Source organism: Misgurnus anguillicaudatus, chromosome 2 (assembly GCF_027580225.2).
Source record: "Misgurnus anguillicaudatus chromosome 2, ASM2758022v2, whole genome shotgun sequence".
NCBI classification, from domain to species: Eukaryota; Metazoa; Chordata; class Actinopteri; order Cypriniformes; family Cobitidae; genus Misgurnus; species Misgurnus anguillicaudatus.
This window is the reverse complement of record NC_073338.2, coordinates 6,006,603-6,030,867: the sequence shown is the minus strand read 5'-3', so window position 1 is coordinate 6,030,867 and position 24,265 is coordinate 6,006,603. Positions and strand designations below refer to the sequence as shown.

Here is a 24,265-nt window from a genome sequence, read left to right as displayed (position 1 = left end):
GAGGAGCGCCGGGTGATTGGAAGACGGCAGCACCCAGAGGAATACTTAAGAGCAGTTTAAATCACAGTTTAAAGTGTTGTTGGTGTGTATTGAAGTGCTGAGTTGTGCTCGCCTGATACGCTGATCGATCGCTATATTTGCTCTCTCTCTCTTCTTGGGCTATTGATGTATGTTGATGGAGATACCGAAAACCTTATAGGTTGAAGAACGAACGAATGCCGACATCTAGGGAGAGAAACAAAGGAGGAAGAAACGTATTGTTGTGAGTATACACCTGTGGAAAAGTGTGTTTTACCGGAAGTGTGGCATACCGGTTGGCGACGGAAAACCGCCCTGCCAGTGCATCTGGAGTGTTTGCAGCGTGGATTAACGTAGAGAAACGTGGGACGAAGGAAGTGCAGCAGCCGTGAGTAACAAAAGCCTATTCCATTGGAACGAATTGTGTATCTTTGACTTGTGCATTTTCTGAGTACCTCCAGGAGAGGGAGGGCGGCCCTACCCCTGAGACAGCGTGGTGGGCAAGCCGAAGGATTCTTTTTATGAAGCAGCTACAGCGACGAAACAAACGCTAGGCCGTGTTATCCATCGCCGTATTCGCCCAGAGTGAAGTAGAGGAAGACGGGCGTCCTTTGTGTGCACCGAGTGTGGTGGGTGAGTCTTTTGATGTAGAAACTTGCACGTTGAAGTGGTGCTGTGTATTGCCGTGTACTGCAGTGAAATTGCTGTGTGTCTTGTCAGACGTACCCCCGCTTCCTCTCACTTCGTCGAGGAAAGACGAAGAGGCAAGCGGCCCTAGAGAAACCTGTAGATATTAATGCTGTGAGTGTGTTTCAGCTTCAAACAACGGTGTGGTATCCTGGAGTGACTTTCCATCGGAACATTTGGTGGACTTTATAGAGTGGTGGTGAAGAACTGCAGAGTTAGTAGCGTGTGAGTATGACTTCGGGCCAATAACATTGCTACCTTACCTGTGTGATTTCCATTGTCGCAGAGTTAGAGGCGAAGGAGGTCCGCCGCCCCGAGGTCTCTACAAAGGGGCGCCCCGGTCCAGTGTTCGATCGCCCGACGGGTAGCGAGGAAAGGGCAACGCTCGACCCGGTAGACGGTGTGACGTTCCCGCCCCTCTGCAGACCAACGAGCTCGCCGACAGGGTCTGTCCCCGGCGCCTTACAGGAACTATTGCTTATCTGACACACTGTGGAAACCAGCTGTCGTAAGTCCGCCACCCTGTAAAGTTATACTAACCTATTAAGCCTGTTTGGTCAACAGAGACGAAGAGTGTGCTGTGTACATTGACCTGAGAGGAGCCACTGTTGAAACCCCGTGCTTACAGTACGTTACGCCCGGAAAGAGGTGAGAGCTATCCAAGTCAGATTAATTGTGTCCTTGTGTCCCAGTCGCCGCCTGTGGAGAGAGAGAACAAGAGGAGCATTAAGAGCACGAGCTGTGAGAGAACCTGCACTCACCAAGAGCTGTAGCCAGCGAAGAGGTGAGAGCTATCCAAGTCAGATTAATTGTGTCCTTGTGTCCCAGTCACCGCCTGTGGAGAGAGAGAACAAGAGGAGCATTAAGAGCACGAGCTGTGAGAGAACCTGCACTTACCAAGAGCTGTAGCCAGCGAAGAGGTGAGAGCTATCCAAGTCAGATTAATTGTGTCCTTGTGTCCCAGCTGCTGTCTGTGGTGAGAGAGAACAATAGTGAGCACTAAGAGAACGAGCTGTGAGAGAAACTGCACTTACCGAGAGCTGTAGCCGGCGAAGAGGTGAGAGCCATCCGGGTCAGATTAATTGTGTCCTTGTGTCCCAGCTGCTGTCTGTGGAGAGAGAGAACAAGAGTGAGCATTAAGAGAACGAGCTGTGAGAGAAACTGCACTTACCGAGAGCTGTAGCCGGCGAAGAGTCACTGCCTGTGGAGAGAGAGGAAAGGAGAGTGAGCCGACGACAAAGAGTTGTGCGATTCCAAGCAGTGGAGTGCCGCGAGCACAATACAGGTACGCAGACAGGAAAGATCAATACCAACACTCATTGTACGTTTATTCTGCCTCCAGGAAGGAAGAGGAGGGCGCCACGGGCAGAAGGAACCAGGCAGGAGCCTGTTCTTCGACGCCCCCACCCCCTTGTCACTCACTTGACCGTGGCCCCCTGGAGGGCAGAGCCCGATATTAGTTTTAATTCCCCTTCCCCCAAATCCCCATTACATTTTAAATATTTAATAAATAAAGATTATTTTATACTTACTGTTTTCGTGTTGTCTGGTCATTGGGTTGGCTTTGGGGACCTCCTCGAGGTGGAAGTAGAGAAGGGGCGTGGCTTTAGCTAGACACAGCCAGCCCCTGGCCGTGACATAAACACATAGCCCCCCTCCCTTGCTCTTACCGGAGGCCTTTGTTCTATCTTGACGCTGTAGTGTGTAGCCTTCTAGCTCAATGGCAGTGTCTGGGATGAATGAATGAAGCCATGTCTCTGTAATCAATTGAATGCAGCTATCCTTTATGGCGTTATTATTCACCGCCTGTAGTCTCAGTTCATCCATCTTATTTGCGAGTGATCTGGCGTTCATTTGAAAAAGGCTGGGAAGTCTATGTGGCTGCCTCCGTACCCTAGCTAATGCTCCAGCCCTGCAGCCTCGTTTCTGCTTCCTCTCCCTGCGCCTTTGCCGCTGCCTTGCGGGAATGGTAATCCACGCCGAGCCGGGGCTCCTCGCTATATCCTCCGAGATCTTGTGTGTACGTAGGTCCTCTGCTGTAACACTCTGCTCATAGCAAACTCCTATCCTAAGAAGATCGTGCCGGCTGTAGGTGTTCTTTGCTCGACATAATGGCCAAAAAACAATTAAAAACACATACATAAAACGCCAAACAAAGCACTGACTAGAAAAAGCACTGGACCGGTGCAACTGTGTGTGCCGCCATCTTAGCATGTCACGTGACATCATGACATCATACGTCACGACCAAACGTTAGCGATTGGTTATGGCAGATTCAGAGTGACACTGGGCAGATCCAATAGTTTTAAACTTTAACAGAGGACCTTCCTTAACGGAAGTAACGCTTTGCAATGAAGCGTGGCCAGACTCTCTGTACAAATGAAATGAATGTACGAGTCTGGTTGGACCAGGCTAGGTCAGCTCACCATTTTAATTTATTTCAGAAGTTTATATGATAGTACTTTAGTTTTCAGTTACAGGCTATTATAAACAAATCAATTTACTACAGCATCTGTGAAGTATGAACATCAGCTGTGCTGATTGTGGGAGAAAATGTGAGGTCAAATCTAAATCTACTTTACTGTTTCACTTGATAGGAACCTTCAATTTGCCAACGCATCTAATTAACAAATACATTCAAGCAGTAGGGGATGTGTTAGTTTTGTCTTCAAGAACCGCCCATCCAGAAATAGAGACCAACTAAAGTGCGAACATCCACAATTCCTTTCATTTGTTCAATTATTTTGGCAGAAGTTGCAAGTCACTGTGTGAAAATACAAAGGATTTTCAGTACAAGTACATAACCAGCTTTAAGGTAAGAAATATAAACTTCACAATAAACTTCATTTATTATTTAATTTGCAATCATGAATGAATGTTAAATGACAGAACTGGCAGAATATAAGTAACACACAACACACAAAGACTTTCATTCTTATTATTAACAACAGATTAAAATATAAAAAACAAAAAGATCTTCTGAGTTTTAGTATGGTCATGTTATGCATTTTATTTTTGTTTTCCAATTGTATTTGCTGTTATGAATAGTTTTTTTATTTAAATTAATGGAAGCGGTGATGGTGAATGTCATAATCTGGTCTGAGTTGTGCCCTCCTAATAAACACCAAAATATTCACAAGGTGGAACACACGGTTCTTTACAGAGGTCCACAATCACCGGATCATGGACAAGTTGACACCGGGTTGCAAGAACGTCCTGAAAAAGTGTGTATAATAGCTACGTAATAGCTTAATCGGGTATTTTGTTCTTTAAACAACATCAATCATTTCCACTTTTGTACCAGGCCGCGCTCTCTACCAGCACATCTGCGATCATAATGCTGTCATTAGAGTTTGAGCATACAGTAGGGGAGAACTGGGGCGAAAATACCATTTTTTTCTCTGAGCCCTGATAACATTTGCATCCCGAACTATGTTACAATCAATCTATAAGATATTTAGGGCTCTAACACATCCTGAACTTTGACTTTTCAGCGTTTTCAAAATAAAAGTAAATCGGGTTTAAATGTCAGGAGTTCCTGTCGTGCTAATACTGTTGCATTATGTTGAAAATGTATATTCTTCACTTTTCATTTTCATATTGTTCAAAATGTTGGAAAATGTTTTATTCTCAACAATTTAGGTTTGTACTGTCAGTTGCTTTTGAAACATTTGATAAAACTGACATTTTAAATGTAAATGAAACTGTATTTTCATTATTTTTTACAAAGATAAATTACAAAATATGTTTGCAGTTACATATTAACGAGGTCATGGTCATATATATTTAATAAAAAAGAAGTGTAAAACAAAAATCTATCTTGTTCTCTTGTGTTACTTTTGACACACCTGTGTGTTACTTTTGTCCCTGCTGACAGGGTCAACGTAACAATGTGCTCCCTATGATCAAAGTGAAATTATACTGAAGTCGTTTTTACATTTGTTCAAAATTAGTTACAGACCAGAGCAAAAAATATATCTCTGTCTAAAACATTATCTTTTAAAATTACGTTTTTTCTGAAAAATGGTACTTCCCTCCTGCTCTCCCCTACTTTTAAACACAATCGATGAAAGAATTGCAAAGATATTACTTTATGAATCATTTGCAAATCTACCTCGCAAATCATGTAAATAGCCTACTGAAGACGTTCAACTCTGTGAAATCGGAAATGAAAAGTAATTGCAGGCTTCTGTAAAACAACTTTTTTACAAAACAAAATTATCCAGCGATAGTGGCACCATGATCAAAATAAACTCATTTACTGCAGTAATAATATTTTAACGGGTACACTTTTAACGTAAGTTTGAAAGGAAGCTAAAAATTCATCAATCATATGTCAATCATCATTAAAATCATATGGTAAACGGGAGTCTCCGTGCCAGCTGCAATTTTGCTGGCATCTCTCCTCCTCTCCAAGCCAAGTTCATTTCCATTAATTATTAAGACTAAATGGGCAGTGAAACAATGAAAGTAAAAAAAAAAAACTATCCGCCAAAATATGGTTTTACACGTCTATAGAAAATATACTATAAATACAGCAGTTATTAATTTTCATAATGCATGGTTGTTCAATCTTTAATATCGTTTAAAACATTACACATTTCGCAAAGGAGGATTTTTAGCACTTTATTCGAACAACAACTCAGCGACCCCCTATCCGCAAATTTTCTTATATCTAAAACCGGGCCGCAGTGTAAAAAAGGTTGAGAACCCCCTACTTATACAAGTATAACCACTCTTACTAATTGTATTTCTTACATTTTAAACTATGTAATATTCCAATATCTGATCAAAGTATGGGTCCATAGGTCTGACCTAAGACTAAAATATCTACTGATCCCAGAACTGCCTCTGCACATAACTAAGAAAAATAAAAATCTGATAATGATTTTATAGTTTACCTTATAAATTAGTAAAGTAGTCCACCTAAAAAGATTTCCATTATTAACTCAACATTGTGTTATCATAAACCTCTATGCTGTTACCTTTCAGAGGGAAAACAAAATTAGAATTTAAGTAAAGTTTACACATTTTAGTGTAGTGACAGCTCATAGTGACTGTTTACCTAATAGGTTTGCATGTAAATGTATCTGGCCACACTGGAGTTGTGTAATTTTGTAGTAGAATTGGTAAATTAAGGAAAAAGAGCCAGCACTGAAGGACATAAAAATAAAAAACTGTCAAACGTCCCTTTGTTACACTTCTTTAAAAAATTGTTGTTGCATGTGTTTGCCATTTGTGTCCTGTCTTCTATTTTGTGTCCATTATGTCTTGCTCTCCATTTTGTTGTATATTCCTGTGACTTCACCCTGATTGTTTGAAGTTTCATTATTTCATTGCTAAGGTTTAAAAGGTCACATAATATGGCCATTCTTCAAGATGTAATATAAGGGTTAATGGGATAAACCTTTTAGTACAAGAGGTTTTGCTCTCTTCTGTATCTTATAATGAAGAAAACATGAGGACAGCAATAGTGCTCTTTTGACTATTGCAATTTCAATACACAAAATAAGATTCCTACTGTGTCCAGTGATGCAATACAATGTGCTAAAATGGAAATGAACTCAGCTATTTGAATATGAAAACTACTGATTTCTTGTCATCACATTATTTGAAATGAGTTAATGCTTCAGTTTCAGATAAATGTTTTAGACACGGGTTTACAGAAAGTCGTACGTGTTATTTATGTTTAAACATCCTGCATGTCTTTCTGAAAAGTGTCTTTGTTTTGTATCCACGTGACTCAGACATAAATCATTTACAGTACATCAGGGGTATCTATATGGTTTCTATATGATCAGTTTTTAATTATAAGATAAAATGAAGAATGTGTGCTTTTATGACATCAGTGAAATGGTTCAAAGATTATTACAAGCAGTGGCAGCCGGTGACTTCTTTTCGAGGGTGCACGATGTGAAGCTTGTCATTTCAAAATGTGTGTTTGGCGCATCATGTAAACTTATGTGCATCACTCATGATGTCAAAATACAAGCCTGCTGAAGACGCTTCAAAGGGGTTTATGTTTACAGTGACGCGCACGTACTCCATAATCTTATGTGTAATCAGAGTTTAGGGTTAAATTAGTGTGTTATGAGTATTTTTGAACTTGAGCCTCTCTTTTATAATAAACCCTTTAGATGCTCTGTGCAGCAGGCACGTGTTTTGACAAGATGCATGATGCAAATGGTTAACATGACGCATCAAACACATATTTTAAAATGACAAGCAATACACATGAAACTCTCAACACATATTTTGAATTCACGCCCCGTGTAAGAGAAGTCACTAGCCGCCAATGATAACAACCTCACGTTACAAATAAATGAATAGTGGTGCAGCAGTGTGGTGGGTCATTCTTCAATTGGGGAGGCAAATGAGAGGCAGAAATTGTAAAAATGCTTGCTTGTTTTCTTTAAATGAAATGTATTGTTTTGCATTTAAAATTAGTTTAATATGATATATCCATTAAAATTGAAGCTTAATAACATTTTTAAATATTTAAAATATTTTATACCTCATTGTTTAAAATCATGTTGCTTGTTTTAAACTAATGGACAAAACTGATTTTAAAATAATAGAGCATACTGTTTGAAATTCTAAACGAATATCAAGAAAAGTAAAAGTACACCATTTTTATGTAATTAGGTGTTAAATCAATTTTAATATGCAATATAAAAGGAATACACAGTATGATTCTATGCTTTAGAATGAAGTGAACATTTTTTAGTAAAGGAAAGTAATTTTTTTCCCAAGACAAACACTCTGATAAAGCACAGATGCTTGGAAAATGTACTTAAAATACTCAAGTAGTGTCTGCCTCTGATATTAAGTGACGAAACAAGGTTTGACAAGAAATCTTGGATAACAATACTATAATTGATTTTTGCCATCTGTATTTTTGTTACTTTTTCTTTAAAATAAGATTGGGGTAGGTTAAATAGGAATTTATTCGTCATCCTACTCCTGAGTTTGCACTGAATGTTTAATGTATGTAATTATTTTGATAGTTTTTTCAAGTGCACCACCTGGTGGATAATAGCATTATTGCGGAAAGAAGAAAAATTCTCTTCATTGGCAGGGAAGCATTTTCTTTTAATTGACAAGATAACTTGTCAATGGCGGGGAAATAGTTAATAACTTTATAACATAAATCAGGTCCCGAACTTTATCTCTCTTAATAACCTTTAAACATCATGGAATTCCTGGATTTTTTTCTAATAATTGTGCCTCCAGTCGTTGAAATCCATACTACGCCCAGAAAGAGGTCGTCTGTGCTGGAGAAGCACACTTCCCCCGCGTTGGCCTTTCATAAACAACTTTTAAGCCACCACTTGTTGTGCGATTGACCTAGCTTCATCTCATTCACTTGAAAAAAGGACGTGACACGAGCAGGATACATCTGTGCCTGCATCGTCGTCAAGTTCCATATTACCCCTTAAATGAGATCACCTACGTTAGGACTAACATACCTTTCTTTGGGGTGGTTTCCCAGACAGAGATTAGACTAGTCCTAGACTAAAATAAATGTTAGAGCTGTCCAAACTGATAACATCTTGCACTAACATAACTTAAAATACATCAGTGCCCTTTATTTTGCATCAAAATGCACAAAAGTAATGTTTTTAGTAAGGCATGTTTGCTAAAACTAGTTATTTTTCCTAATTAAACTAAGGCCTAGTCCTGGGTTAAGATAATCCCTGTCCGGGAAACCACCCCTTAGTGTTCAGTCTCAACCCTAGGTGTCTTAGATGTGCAAGCACAACATCTCAATGCTGTGTTGCCATCTCTGCTGACTGGGCTAATATATTATATAATATACCCTCCAGTAGTGATGCGCGGGTCGGCGTTTTTTCCAACCCGCGGGTCCCGCTTTTATGAAATATTTGGCCCGCCCCAACCCGCACCGCAACACTGTATCTATTTTTAAAACCCGCCCCGCGCCCGTGACCATTAAAATAGACATACTAGGCATTTGTAATGTAAATATAAAGAGGCTTTATTTCAGCCTAAGAGTGCTTGGAAACAGCCATTAGATTACATCGCCCTGTAAACTGGCAAACTTACGAGGGAGAGAGAGAGAGAGAGAGAGAGAGAGAGAGAGAGGCAATAAAATAGAGTAATGGTGACATCCCTAAATCCAATGTAGAGATATATGCAGTATAGTCCACGCATTTAAAGTGTTTTTAACATGTAGAACTTGTCGGCTTTATCATTTTAAAAGTAGATCACCACACAAACAAGCAGCATTTGTATTATCTATTCACAAATTCCCTACCTTAATTTCTCCCCGTTTGTTTTGTTGTTGTGGCTGGCAGCCAGCGGGAGCTACTTGGCACTTCCGTGATGTCAAAAGTTTGGGGATATCAAGTTACGTTGCGCAAGTTACGTTGCGGAAGTTACGTTGCCACATAGGCCTACGTAATTTAACCTTATCAAAGAACGTAATTAAATGTAAAAATATATATTCCCAAATATTTAATATATATGCTACAGGGAATTAGACGCAACATATCAGTTTTTTAATTTTGTTTTTAATGACCCGCCCCGCATTAAAGTTACAATTTCTTTACCCGCCCCAACCCGACCCGCGGGTTACGAGACGACCCGCGCATCACTACCCTCCAGGGGGGGTAACCCTCACTAACCTTAAACCACATATCTCAGCGCTACTTTTTTTTACGAGGGGGGACACGAACGCCCACGCTCTCCTTTTGACCCTGCCTATGAGAGGCCTGTGGATTAGGGTGTGTAGCGTTATCTATGCGCGTAAGAAAAGTTTTAAAAGTCGCTTTACACACCAGCACTGAAGTAATGTGGCACAGGGCAGTGGGAAGAGCCGGCTTTAAGTGTGAAGGCCGACGAAGGTGAAAGATAGCTAGCAATTGTCTGTTAACCTTTGGCATGCCCAAATACCCATGATTTACACATCCACTAATGTTGGAATACATATTTGACTTTGGAATAGCACACGTAAGTAGCACACGTTCCTGTTTTTCTACGGGCCATTCGAGACCTAATTTCAAAACGTGTAATGACCTTGATTAACCCTCTGGGGTCTAAGGGGTTTTAGGGCCCTGGGGAAGTTTTGATATGCACTGACATTTGTGCTTTTTTCAGTTGCTTAAAAACATATTAATGGCAAAAGTCTCATAACACTGCGTTCAGCACAAACTGGGCTACAATATCATATAATCAACACGTATGTACATGTTTGTATTTTTGAGAGAAAAATGTTTATGCGTGGTTTTTGAAAAAGCAAAAATTTTAAGTCACTGATATAAGTCCACAAAACTAATTCTAAACATGTTTTCCCAATACTTTCCAAAACAGGATCTAGTAGTCTAGAGTTTTTTCTTCAAAATGATGTGAAAATCATTCGGCCTACTCATTCACATAAAGCAAGATATTGATTTACAATTTCTAAGAAACTTTTGCTTGGGAAAGGCTATATGCGTGGAGGCCGGAATGCTCCTGAATAATCAGTGATTGACAGCTGAGAGACAAAAGGGTTGCATAATGAGCCACATAATGAGTCTTGTGGGGATGTTCAACAGGAATGTAACTTTCTCTGTAGTAAAACCATGATATGGTTTTCAATTTAAATGTAAATACACACATTATATATATATATATATATATATATATATATATATATATATATATATATATATATATATATATATATAGTTACCTTTTAAAAACCTTTTATAAGTGTAAGTTACCTTTTAAAAACCATAGCAGCCTAATCATGGTAAAGTGAACACAGGGTTTGTGTGCAGTAAAAAGCTCAAAAGAACAACTGCCTATCGTTGTTTGGACTCTTATTTGTGTTTTTGTAATCATTATATCATTATAGTAGAAACACAACAAGGGACAAGCATGATAAACTTGCATGATAAACTTGCTCAATGTTTGTTTACAGCCGCCGCCATTACCTCACGTGTTGCTCATGAAAGCAGTAACTTATGTGTGCACATGCAAGTGATCCTGTGTTTAATAAACGTGCTGTGCGGAGATATACGCTTAGACGCAACTAAATAAGGATAGTACTGTTTGCAATCGCGTATTTTATAAGAATACCAAAAACCGCGTCGAGTTTCCTGACTCGTGTGTTTGTTTATGTGTGTTCCCCTCGCATGAAATGTTTGACGGAAGAACAAAGAAAACACTCGCGTCTGGAGATACTGACACACATACGCAAGTAAATAAGGATTTATATGTCATGTTTTGGTGCAATCGGATGAAACAACAAGGAATGGAGAGACTGGGTTGTGGATTTTGTATCCATTGACTGCAGGAGGCACAAGTTATGCTTATGGATGTCTCTGCTCATTCACTTCAATGGCGTGGGGGCGTGGCGATCTCTACTCATTACAGATAATCAGGTAACATTAGAGAGACGGTCCCTCTCCTAATTCTCATACAGTTTACACCGAATGACAATATATGTTTTTGATCTCACTTACATCATTTAAAAGCTGACATTCCAAGCATTATGTAGACATTTATCTTTTGTTTATATGACATGTATTCGTGAAGTTGCAGCTAATTTTCTGACGCGTTTCTGAAATGACTTTACTGAGGGAGAGAGAACAAAATGCGCATTATGTTTATTTTCTTAATTTCGCGAAAAGCACAGCATTCTGTTTTTATTGGGAGTGGACAGAAAAAAAACTAGACACTTTAACGTTTTAAATGATGTATAAATCATATCTGTATGTCCAAAATCAGCAGAGTTATCTAAGTCTCTTTACGCAGTGATTGAAAAATAAAGAGTTGGCGGCGCCCGCGCCGCAGCCGACCCCAGAGTGTTAAATCAGCATATGCCGGGGGAGAGGATAGCTGTGCGTCCTCACTCTCCCCTTCATAAATACCCAAAACATCGACCTCCTCAGAGGAAGATAACTCAAGATCACGTCCCTCTCACTGTGGGGAAGGAACTGCAGCACAGGCTTCCACACCCAGAGGAGGAACAACAGGAATCCCAGAGGGAGGAAGAGATAGGGCTGAGCCCATCTCAGCCTCCTCGAGGAGATCCATCTGCGAGCCCCAAGACTGCAGGTCTCGAGTTGCCTCAACAGCGGCGGGACCTGAGCCCTGAGGCTTGTTCGAGTTCATGCAGGCGTATGACATCAAAGTCGCTCTCACGTTATCGCTCTCACGTTATTGTGATGTCATCCTCTGGCCAGTTCTTTTGGTGCTGAATAAATTCGAACAAGCCTACTACGTCATAGGTCACATGATAACGTCCACATTGCAGATGATGTCCATACTTAACATGATAAGGTGAAAATGTACGTACCCTTTTAGCGCTTGTTAAGTAGGTAGTAGCAAAAAAATCCTCTGATTTCGCGAATCACTCTCGCAGTTTTTTAACATCATCCAGCTGTTGATTCTTGCGGCGCCGCTGAAGTCAAATAAGCCTAATGTCTTGAGGCAGGATCATGACATGCCCATGTTTTGTGTGGTAGCACATGGCCTTTTGTTTGGGCTGTGTGCTTCCGTGTCTTGTCTCATGACCCCGCCCCTCGTTAATCGTAATATAATTGTTTGATTCATGTCACCTGTTTCCCTCTTGATTTACTCACTTATTTAATGCTTTTGTGTTTGCTGTCTTGTGGTGAATCGTTTTTTCAAGAGAAGGTTTTTATCAAGTTCTTTGTTTATTTAGTGGTGGGCAGAGCAAAGCTTCGTGAAACACTGAAACAGTTGAATCAATTGTGCCATATATTTTGAGGCTTCGAAACATCAATCCGAATCTGCCTCCACAGTCACACCTAGCAGTCATTTGCATGTCTTGACACGAAGCAGCCTTGGCAAGATTTTGGACGCGCGCTGACCAATTTTATCCCCAATGTTGTTTTGATTGACACACAAGTGATAGAATGGGTGAGTGGATAGTGTTGTCGACTTCCATGCAAAGATCTTAGGATTGAACCAGGGAATGCATGTGCTACGTCATCATAATAAAATTAAACGTTTTTTTTTTGTTGTTTTAACATCTGTTTGTTAACTACATGAGCGTTTAGGCTCATTATTGTCGATAACTATAGGCTATTCGGGTCTATTTAATTAATACATTGAATAGAGATATACCAAATAATAAGAGATGCATAAAATATATCAAAGCCGTAATTTGCCACATTGTTTACATATAGATGTTTATTCATGAAAATTGTTCTGCTGTTGATGGACTCAGCCAACTTCTTTTTTACATATAATTTATCCAGCCTTTGAAAAATTTCTCACACAAGGGACACTTGTTGCTGACATGCAATTTTTTGTAAGTAGCCTAACTGTTACATACAAATGGGGAAATTCTACTTCTTTCCACTAATTTGATCTGGGCAAAAATGCATCTATGAGGTATTGTTCGATTTTTTCCTTCCCTGTCAGTCTAACGCAGATTCGACATGTACGCCACCTTTTGAAACACTTGTGAAATGCGCCGCTTCGTTTAGCGTGACTTTGGTGTTTTGAATCACTTCGTCACATGACACCACATTTCGGAATAGTGTTTCGAAACATCTACTCTTCGGGATCTCGACACAGTGTCGACACTGTTTAGTATCATGTTTGTGTTTATCCTATTTTGCCCCCCCATGGGTCTTCTGTTTCCCTGTTTTGTTAAATCTGTTTGTGTTCACTTAAGCCTGCGCCTGGGTTCTCTCCCTCTCTCCTTACTGGAGATTCATAACATCTGAGGTGTGGCGGTTACATGCATATTTTGTTACAAATACAATCTCTCAAACTCAAATAAGTATTTTAAAACAAAAAATGTAATTGTTAATAGTGCACAAATTTTGTTTATCCTACAGAATACAAAAATGTAAACAGTATATAATTTATCTGTATTTAAAGTTTATTTCAACTGTTCTAAAATAGAGGGACGCCACTTGCTACCACAAATAAAGAATGACCCTTATACTGAAAAACTGAAAAGATTGTCAAAGTTTAATATGTGTGGTGCACGTCTTTATGACATGTCTAGACACATTAAATCTTTTAAATGTGCACTGTACTTAATACTAAGTATCAAGAATCATACAGATGATTTACTGATATTTTCTCTTATTATAAACAGATCAGTGTGCAGTGATGGTGAAACATCAGCGAGGAGCTGTGACAGCAGTCATGAACATGAGTTTGTTTGTGCTGATTCTGCTGTCAGGTTGGTGTCATCATTTAAATCTGTTTTCACAAGTATATGTGTGCACATGCATATATTTAAACATGTTCATTTTAACAGGACTTCTGTGCAGCGCTTCTGGTCTTTGGCGAGAGTATCACTACATAAACATAAATATGACATGGACACAAGCTCAGAGTTACTGTAAAGAGAGATTCACTGATCTGGCTACTGTAGACTCAATGGATGATGAAAACAGGATGATCAATACAATGAATGATGGCTACAATGGATCAGTGTGGATTGGACTGCAGAAGGGAACACAGAGTCGTTGGGTTTGGTCAAATGGAGGCGGTACCATTTCTCAGTACAGTCCATGGAAACCAGGAGAACCTACTGGAGAAGATTGTGTATTTTTTGCTAATAATGTCTGGTGCGATTATACTTGTCAATCCGGTTTACCATTGGTGTGCTACAGTAAGTAGTCACTTTATTAACTGTTAATATTTTGTCTAACTGAGAAGAGTTAAGACTTGATTTTTTGCATCTGTCAATAGACAGCACTGGATACATCAGAATAAATGAGACCAAAAACTGGACAGATGCACAGAGTTACTGCAGACAACATTACACTGATCTGGCCACTATCCACAATTCTCAAGAGCAGCAACAGCTATATGCAGCTGTTGGAGATTCCTGGTCAAACGTCTGGATTGGTCTGTTCAGAGACCCTTGGCAGTGGTCTGATCAATGGAATCTCACCTTTAGAAACTGGGCAGCAGGAGAACAATTTCAGAGTTCTGGTGACTGTGTTGCCATGTCAACAACTGATTCTGGGAAATGGATTCAGTACAGCTGTGACCAACAGTACCATTTCATCTGCTATGGAAGTGAGTTTAACAAATTAATTACTTAGCAGCACAGGCATCATGGGTTAAAAATCACAGTGAACACAGATCCTTTAAATCATGTTTAACTTAAATACAATGCACAAATGTTTTAGTTACAGTTTCTGTAAAATGCATACAGTAAATCTTAAAAACTGACATAATATTTATAAATAAACTTTCCTTTGTATTTCTGTAGAGGACAAGTTAATTAAAAGACAAACTGTCAGACTGAAGTTGTCCAATGATGAAAAATACAATTTGACTGATCCTTTACTGCAGGCTGCTATTATGAATGAGGTTTGTCTCTATGTTAATACTGTCATCAGATTCCTGTTAATATGTTGAATACCCATGCAAACCATCATTTAAAGTTACTGCCATTCGTGAAACCATACAGGAAGCACTTAATAGTTTATGTGATGTCTATATCTATAAAAATTTAAAATCAACATTTGGTATCGTACTGTATATACGCTGGTAACAGCCTCACAAATAATGATTCGGGTTAATAATATAAAGGTTTCAAGATGAATGGTTACAATAGTCAGAGAGGTCCTCACAAAGCTGCTTACAAAGACAAGTCATTGGTGCTTACAAAGACAAGTATTACTAATATTATTTATCAAAATTCTTTCTCTGGCCATAACCTCAAAAGAAAAGGAAACTGTTTGATTTAACAATTAAACTTAGTCTGCCTAGATCAGGAGTGGGGAACCCTGGGTCCTGAAGAGCCCTTTCCTGCAGAGTTTAGTTCCAACCCTAATCAAACACACATGAATTTCATGTCCAAGTAATTCTGAAGATTGTAATAAGATTTTTCAGGTGTGTTTAATTATGGTTGGAACTAAACTCTGCAGGACAGAGGTTCCCCACCCCTGGCCTAGATAGTGATTTGGGGCAACATGGGCTTTAAACACATGTTTTTTTTATTATTCTAAGAAATAAACTGTACTTTTCTTGTAACATTTATAAATAATATAAATATATTTTCTGCACCATATCTAAATGCATTTGAATAGATGTAATCATGCAGTGAAAGAATACACTCTGTCTCAAACGGCACACTTGTTCATGGGATTTTAAGGAATTATGCATTGTCTTGTAGACACAATCCCATACAAATATATGTTTATAAGGCCATATTGAATTTCACATTAAATTTTCAAAAGCAGCCAAACAAAACGTGGGCTGTTGACACAAAACCTGCATGGGGCCCAAAGGTCCAAAAGTTGCTCTAGGCCGGAACGGCCTGGCCCACACTGGGCCATAATGAGGGGGGAATAACGAGGGCAGCCCGCTAGTGTGTTTAAAATGCTGTTTATTTACTTCCATGACATTTTGTGAAAATGCACTTTAAATTATAATATACAGTGCTTGACTGTTTACATAAGTTTCACTTCCTTCTGTTGTAAGTTTCAGATCGTGATCGATTGCTAATTCCTAGTTCAGCCTGTGTGTCAATAATCCATTGCTGTTTGAGTAAAAGAGGCTAAAGAGATGAATACGATAAAAAGATGATTTGTGTTAAAATGATGTTTTATTTACTTAAATAACACTCTGTTGAAATGCATTTTAAATTACAATATACAGTGTTTGCTTGTTTACATGAGTTTCATTTTCTTTTACCGTAAGTTTAATAACCAGTTTGTGATCGATTGCTAATGCCTCGTTCAACCTGTGTGCGGAGCGTGCGGCTGACGTTCGTCCATTACAACGTTGAACGTGACTGAAGCTGCATCGTGTCCGTGTCATATTTTTCTATTTCCTCTTATACAGAGGCCTAACATGGGCTGCTCACAGAAAGCCAGAGTTGAGCTCAAAGTGGTGGGCTTCACCTGGGCAGGCCCACACTGGGCCTGTTTAGGTTTATTGTGGGCTGGCTCTAGCTCACTGTGCCCACAAAAAAACAGCATGGGCCCCGCAGTGGCATGTTTTCAGGGAATATTTTTAAAACAACTTAATGTGTAACAATTTTTAAATGAACATAACAAACTGCAGCCTCTCAGTATGAAGTCTAAGCAACTGTTTTATTTCACAGGAATGCTAAAAACACGATTTAAAATAGCTTTCAGTAAAGTTTAGTATGATGGGATACTGGGTTTTCGAGTTGAAAGCAAAACTGTGAGAGTCCTGGGATTCAGCAACGAAACTGTAAGCGTGAATTCACTACAGTGGTTCAAGCTGTAGGAATGCAGAAATTATTAAAGAAATGTTTACTGTAAGATGGTGTAAAACTGTGTATTTCTTGTAATTTACCTTTTTTCCACAACTTATGGCAATGATGTAAATAAGCGCAGTTATGATAGCAAAATATGTGGGAGAGCATTGTTAGAATATAAATATATTGTATTGCATTGGAGCATAGTTGTAGCATTTAAGTGTTAACGTCAAATCAAAATTAAACAGATTTCTAAATGATAAAGTTTAATAACAGCACTGACTTAAATTTGAAATGGTTACACTATAAATGCATGAAATGGTAAATAATACAATTAACTGTTTCAAATGTGTATGAGTTATTACCTGATAGTATAGAGAACAGAGAAGGAAAAAAAGTGTAGCATAAAGAGAGGGACCATTGAGAACTGGAATCTTGGCCTAATGGCCTGAACCCCAGAGCTCAGGTAAAAAAGAAAAGCATAAAGAATGAACAGAATCCAAGAGCTCGTGGGGACCATCCCCAAGAAACCCCCCATTTCAAGTTCGGTATTTTACACTTAAAGCCCTGTTTTCAGATTGTTTATGGTGAAATAGAATGGTTTTGACTGAAATTTCGACATATGCGGCTGCCCTGAGAATTTCGGGTGTTTGCTGTTTCACTAAAATGCATTAAACTTTCGTTTACAAAGACGCAGGGCCGGCCCTGGCCAATTTGCTGCCCTATAGGCAAGATTTCACCTGGCGCCCTTTAGAATCACAGAATCACAATTGTGTTCCAATCATTTTGTTCATAAACTTACACAGAAACAAACTGCACAGCTTTGTCTTGTTTTTCTTTATTTTGAAAATATTTTGGAAACACACACACGCACCCACACAAACACACAATACCCTGTCACTCAGGCATTTGATCTTGACATTGTTAAAATCTTGTCTTTTTTACATGTTTTAACACTGTACATTTGACTTAAAATATTTAATTATGTACAAGAAAACAGCTCTTATTAATGAATTATTAGTAGCATGTTGTAGTGTCTCGGGAGATTGTGTTCATTGTTAAATAGCTTTGTGGCTATACTGCACTGAAGCGGCAGTTTAAAATATAAACCCAGAATTCAGCGAACGTCAAGAACAAGAAAACAGAAACAACAATCAGACCGAGACACGGGATTTACATAACGTTATCGCGGACCGTGTTTACATTTCAATGTTTCTGGACAGAAATACCACTTTGTCTGGTATTAATAAGCTGCACATTGGAGTGCTGGCTGCTCCCCACGAGGCTGAAGACGTGTTTTGACAGAGTACTGATGGCACATATGCACACATATTTACGTGCAACCTATTGGAAAGCGGATGAGTCATTAGTTGGGTTAGTAAAATAAAGAAAAAAGTTTTTTTTAAAGAGATATTTTTTTTAAAAAAGTTTAAAAGTGCACAACTCTTCTCAAGTGGAAGAAAGCTATACTTTTCCCCTTACGTGCAACCTATCGGAAAGCGCAGATGAGTTAGTTGGGTTAGTAAACAAGCACAAAATAGTATTTATATAAAGAGAAATATTGAAATAAAAAGTGCAGAACTCTTCTTAAGTGGAAATAATAAAGTAAAATAACGAATAATAATGATATAATAACGAATAATAGTTTCCAATAGGTTGCAGTGCACGTAAATATCTGTGCTGCCACCAGTACTCCGTCGAGCGCGTCTTCAGCACCGCGGCCAGCACTCCAACGCACAGCTTATTAAAGGCAGGGTAGGCAGGAATTATCTAAAAAACTTTTTTACACATTTGTTTAAACTGTCTTTATATTCAAATGCATAATTAAAATGTAAGTACTCTGAAAAAGAGACTATAAAACTCGAGTGTCTGTAGACCTCTCACCACTGTTTTAAACACAGCTAATTACTTCTATTCGGGAGAAAACAAATGATTAGCTTGCGCGAACATCACTCTCTCGCGCGACCATGGCACCACCCGTTGCTATGGGATCTGCCCAGACATGCGCACACCCGATTGATTTGAACGTGCACGAGGTACTCTAGGAAGAGCAAAATATGGCAGAGAAAGTCAGAACTCACAGAAAGTGCATATCCAGTCAGCGAAGGCAAACGTGGCAAAAAAGGAATAAACGAAGCAATCAAACGAGAGTAAATATCACGTGGCTTTTCCTCGAGTCGATGATGCGGTAGCGGTATTGTCTGTGGAGTGTAGTCCTCATCAGAGTCAACAATGCTTTCATTAAAGAAACTCTTCCATGCAAAACACTGGCTTAATAGTGAGTACTAAAAGCCATCCTATCTGTTTATATTCCTAGTGATAAAGTTAGGTGTATTATTACATGTGATTGTGACTTGATGTTATTACATGTACCGAGCTCCTTCCTCTCCGCTTGTCTGAGGTAAATCCTTCTCCCGGCAAAGCTGTCGGTGTCGCGCGTTCATGTGTTTTGGGGGCGTGGCTTTGGAAGAAACCCAGAAGGGAGGGGGTGGAGTGAATGGAAAAATGAGCTGCGTTTAAAACAGTGGTGAGAGGTCTACAGACACTCGATTTTTATACTTTATACTTACATTTTACTTATGTATTGATATATAAAGACCGTTTAAACTAATTTGTAAAAAAGTTTTTTTAGATAATTCCTGCCTATCCTGCCTTTAATACCAATCAAAGTGAACAAGTTGGTATTTCTGTGCAGAAACATGGACATTTAAACATGGTCTGTGTAACATTATGTAAATTCCGCGTCTGTCTGATTGTTGTTTCCGTTTTCTTGTTCTTGACGTTCGCTGAATTCTGGGTTTATATTTTAAACTGCCGCTTCAGTGCAGTATAGTCACAGAGCTATTTAACAAGAACGATCTTCCGAGATACTATGCTACTAATAATTCATTAATAAATGCTGTTTTCTTGTACAAAATTAAATATTTATAATTAAATGTTTATATACATACATTAAAAAAAATAATAATTTGGGCTCACGGACGCCCCAAGGGGTCGGCGGCGCCCTTAGCATTTGCCTATTCCGCCTATTCCCAGGGGCGGCCCTGCAAAGACGTGAAACTCACCGAGTGGTCAGGGGTGTTCACTGATATGCTCAAACAAAAATCGCTGCAAAAGATGCTTTTCAACAGCTGTTTTAGCATTCATTGTTAACTTGTGGACCTATTTTTCCAAACGCCTCATACCCGTACATTCTTCCGCTTAGAGCTTGAATAATAGACACTCCAGCCCAGGTGGTGGCGCTAATCCACCATTGCCAATTGCAAGAATAGAAGCAAAGTTCCCAGCACGGAGTAATACCGTACCTCACAGCACATCTAATACAAGTCAATGGAGTTGGCAAAAACTACGATAAAACCTGTTGGAATGCGTATTTTGCAGCGATTTTTGTGTGAGCATACCAGTGAACACCCCTGACCACTCGGTGAGTTTCACGTCTTTGTAAACGAAAGTTTAATGCATTTTAGGAAGGATTGTTCCAGTGCACCATTAAACCCATTGTAAAGGTGTGAGGTGAAACACAAACACCTGAAAATTCTCGGGGCAGCCGCATATGTCGAAATTTCAGCTAAAAAAAACACACACAGATCATTGGTGGTGGTTGAGGAGATTCCCCCATTCATATGTAAAGCGCCTTGAGTACTGAGAAAAGCGCTATATAAATGTAACTAATTATTAACTCATTCCCCGCCATTGACGAGTTATCTCGTCAATTTTGAGTTAATATTTAACTAATTAATATGCCTTTCTGGACGAATTTCAAAGTGAAAGTGTAATACCGCTTTTATCCACTGGATTGCGCCAAAACCGAATTTATCAAAAACGGAAGTTAAAAAGAAGTAATGACTGATTTTAAATGCCTTTATGTTTGATAGTCATTCTGAGTCTGATATCTAACATAAATTCCTTTACAAAAACGCAATTTTTTTAAGCTTTTTCCTCAAAATGTTGTATTTTTGAAGAGAAATATCCATATTTCAGTGGTTAAATTAAGTGGAAAAAGTAAATATATAATGAAACGTTTTTTCCCCATTTTGTTTGTTTGTTTGTTTGTTTATTGTTTGTTTGAAAGCAAAGGGTGTGTTCTTTAATTTGATATAATTTGTATGTTTATATATTTATAGAAGATAATTTTTCCTGCAAGGAATTTTGTGAAACTTTTGTTAAAATCACAAAAATGCAGGTGGGCAACTTTTCTCAAAAAGGCTGGCGGTGAATGAGTTAATTATTAATTATGTATTATAGCATGTCAAAAATGCCCCTATATTGAGGGCTTCCTCATATTTTTAAGCAAAGTCAACTAATCATTGAGACTTATATACGTTGTTTAAACATAAATCTTGTTAAGCTTATTTGATTCTGCTAGGAATCCTCTGCATGAAGTATTAAGTAGAGTTTACTTGTTTATTTAATTTTAAGAGAAACCAATGTACACTATTGAATCACATAAATTCAAAGAGTTATTATTATTAATAGTAGTAGTAGTAGTAGTAGTAGTAGTATGTGTAACCTAATGTGTCATGATTATTCAAGTTTTTATTATTTTGCTGGCCTTCAGATTAATATAAAGCTAAAGAACCTTGGACTGGAGAACACAGAGATAAACTGGAGAAAGGATGAAGATGGAGAGGTGTTTCATCTGAGCGAACGTACAGTGAATTCAAGACCTCCATGTAATATGAATCCCTGAACTTGAACTCTGCTTCATGTTTACCCTGTTCTTTTTTAATACATAGAGATTGATGTGATCATGAGGTTAATTAATCTCTTCAGTACACAATTTTTTCTGATTTTCTAAGCTACTTTATGCCACTGTTAATGCTTTTGATTTATACAGTAGCTTTTAAACGTAGTAACTTTTAAAAAGCACTATATATAAGATAAAGTTTATTGTTACATTATTCTCATAATTAGTTGGCAGGAACAGTGTGAATGCTTCTCCTAGTTTCATGTGAATCTTAGACATCTGTGCAGTATCGTTTCATGTGAATCTTAGACATCTGTGCAGTATCTGTAAAAAAAAAACACTCTTTTTATACTGATAATTCATTTAATTATCATTAATCATTTAAACATAATGTAGATCTATTTATATTTAGAATGAAATAAAACTTGCATTGTAAAATTAGGATTTTTTTTCTTCGTTTTATTAATTCTTGTAAAACATATAGCATTAAATGTAGCCACTGTATATTTATATTTAGAGTAGCAATTTTACAAAAGTTATTTGTTTCTTGACCAGTTATTTGCGTATGGAAATAAATCTCTCTCTCTCTCTCTCTCTCTCTCTCTCTCTCTCTCTCTCTTCTTGAAAAAAAAATCAAAATAAAAGTAAGCTGTTAAGTGAAAAAGTCTGTCAGCTGTCTGTCTCTCATTATTGGTATATAAAAGGTGAATGACTGGTCTGAAAAAAGTAATGTGCTGAAATGTTTGCTTGCACTAATCTTGTTTTTAAAGGCTTGCACCTTTTGCACTATGCAACATAAATAAAAAAATAATGTTGATATTTTCTCCACCATGGAAATAAAGGGAAATTATTGTTTATCACTATTCCAATTCGGGGAATTGTTGATTTAGCTCAAATGCAAATACATACAATTAATCGTCATTAACTATATATATTTTGTAGGTTTTAGCAGAATGAATCGTAACAATTAATTGATTAATTCGCCAGCGAATATATATCTAAAATTGTACATAAATTCTGCTGAAACCTTGAGCGTGAGGTAGCATTGATCGAAAGTTTAAGTGACTTTGAATTTAATCAGAACTCAGAAGGCATCTACGGATAAACAATCACATTTATTTAACTACTCTACTGGGACTACGTGAGACATAGACAATAGAGACAAACGTGAACATTTAACATGAAATAAAGAGAGAGAGAGAGAGAGAGAGTTGCATAAACCACATTCATCTTACGTTACAGACTTAAACGCAGCTATATTCTAAGATATAGGTACTTGCATGTCTGTGCAGCTGAAGGCATTAAAAGTCTTAGGTTCAGATGGAAGAAGATGGCTTGCAGGTCCAGTTGCAGCATTTTCATGCTGGAAGAACAGACCAGTTTGTCTGCGTGCGAACCGAGTGTCCAGTCCATTTTAAGAATTGTTCCCAAAGGTTTTAGAAGTGAGTTGGTGGTTTTCTGATTGTTGAAAATCCATTCTTGGTCAAAAACTCAGGTGAGTTTGGTCTAAAACTCATAAAACAAAAGAAAGGCCTCTGGGCCTAATTGCCCTCCTCCCCCAAAGGGGGAGAGCTGGCTGGAAGAGCTCACTTGTAGAAGAAATGATAAAAGGACTCAACTAACTTAACTAACTGATGAGATAAGGTTTTTGCCAGTATTTATCCTTTCAGGAGGACATGCCCATTCAAGTTTGAATCGACCAATCAGAGCTGAGCAGGGGAGAGTTGTTTGTCCCCTTAACTGTTAATTTTGCATTTTTTATTGCCTGCAGATTCCTTGGCAAAATATTAGTCCAGATCATTGAATAAATATAATGAATTGTTTTACCGTCATACCATATTTAACAATGAAGAGGAAATTTAAAGGTGAACAGTTTGATACCCAATATGAAGGGTTTTAAGCAAGCATTACATTGTGATTCATCCCAATGTATGAATAATAAACAAACAATCTCTATTTGTTATTATACATGAGAATACAAGTTATTTAACAAGCAGTTTATAAAAGAGGGAACCAACATACATCAAACATGCATAAATGTATTTACAGACACGATCTTGTCATAGGGTCTCAAAAACATTATTATGGGAGGGCTCTGCAGAGCAGAGCATGTGAGCGAAGCAGAGCGGTGTGACGCTCCGCTAAATATTCCGCTCTACTGTTCAAGCGCTCCACTTAGTCGCTCACCGCCCAAGCATGCGCTCCGTTAACTTTCCGCTCACGCTCGCAAATAAACCAATTCCCGCTCAGATACCGCTCCGACATAAAAAATATTTTGTAAGCCTAATTGTTTTCTGTACTGACGTTCTTGAATAATTGCATTTAATTAAAGTATTAGCTGAAGTCGCAGTTATGTACAGTAGTGTGTTGGCTATTAGACCTAGTTTAACTGATACGGAGCTCTGGATTTAATTCAAATTAACAATTTGTTTCCACGACATCCACATGTTTTACTAATTCACAATTTTAAGTAATAATAAATGTAATAAGTAATTACGAAATATTATAATACGTCGTTCCCCTTATGAGAAAAAGATTAACAAACTATACTATATATATACTATATAGCCTACATATATTATTTGAAAAAACTAAAATAAATTGAAGAACAATTTCTTAACAAGAAGGTTTTTTAAGTGCGAATTTACAGTGCATCGGTAAATACAGAACACAGCTGTGTCTTAAAGAAATTAAAA

The 24,265-nt window shown here is 38.2% G+C and overlaps 1 long non-coding RNA gene across 1 annotated transcript; it reads left to right on the top strand.

Moving 5' to 3' along the window:
* Positions 1 to 2,513: 2,513 nt before the first annotated feature.
* On the top strand, positions 2,514 to 14,393 carry LOC141367245 (uncharacterized). Its single transcript, XR_012371517.1, has 3 exons — positions 2,514 to 3,520; positions 13,790 to 13,876; positions 13,955 to 14,393. It is a non-coding gene; the product is annotated as an uncharacterized lncRNA (long non-coding RNA).
* The last annotated feature ends 9,872 nt before the right edge of the window (positions 14,394 to 24,265 follow it).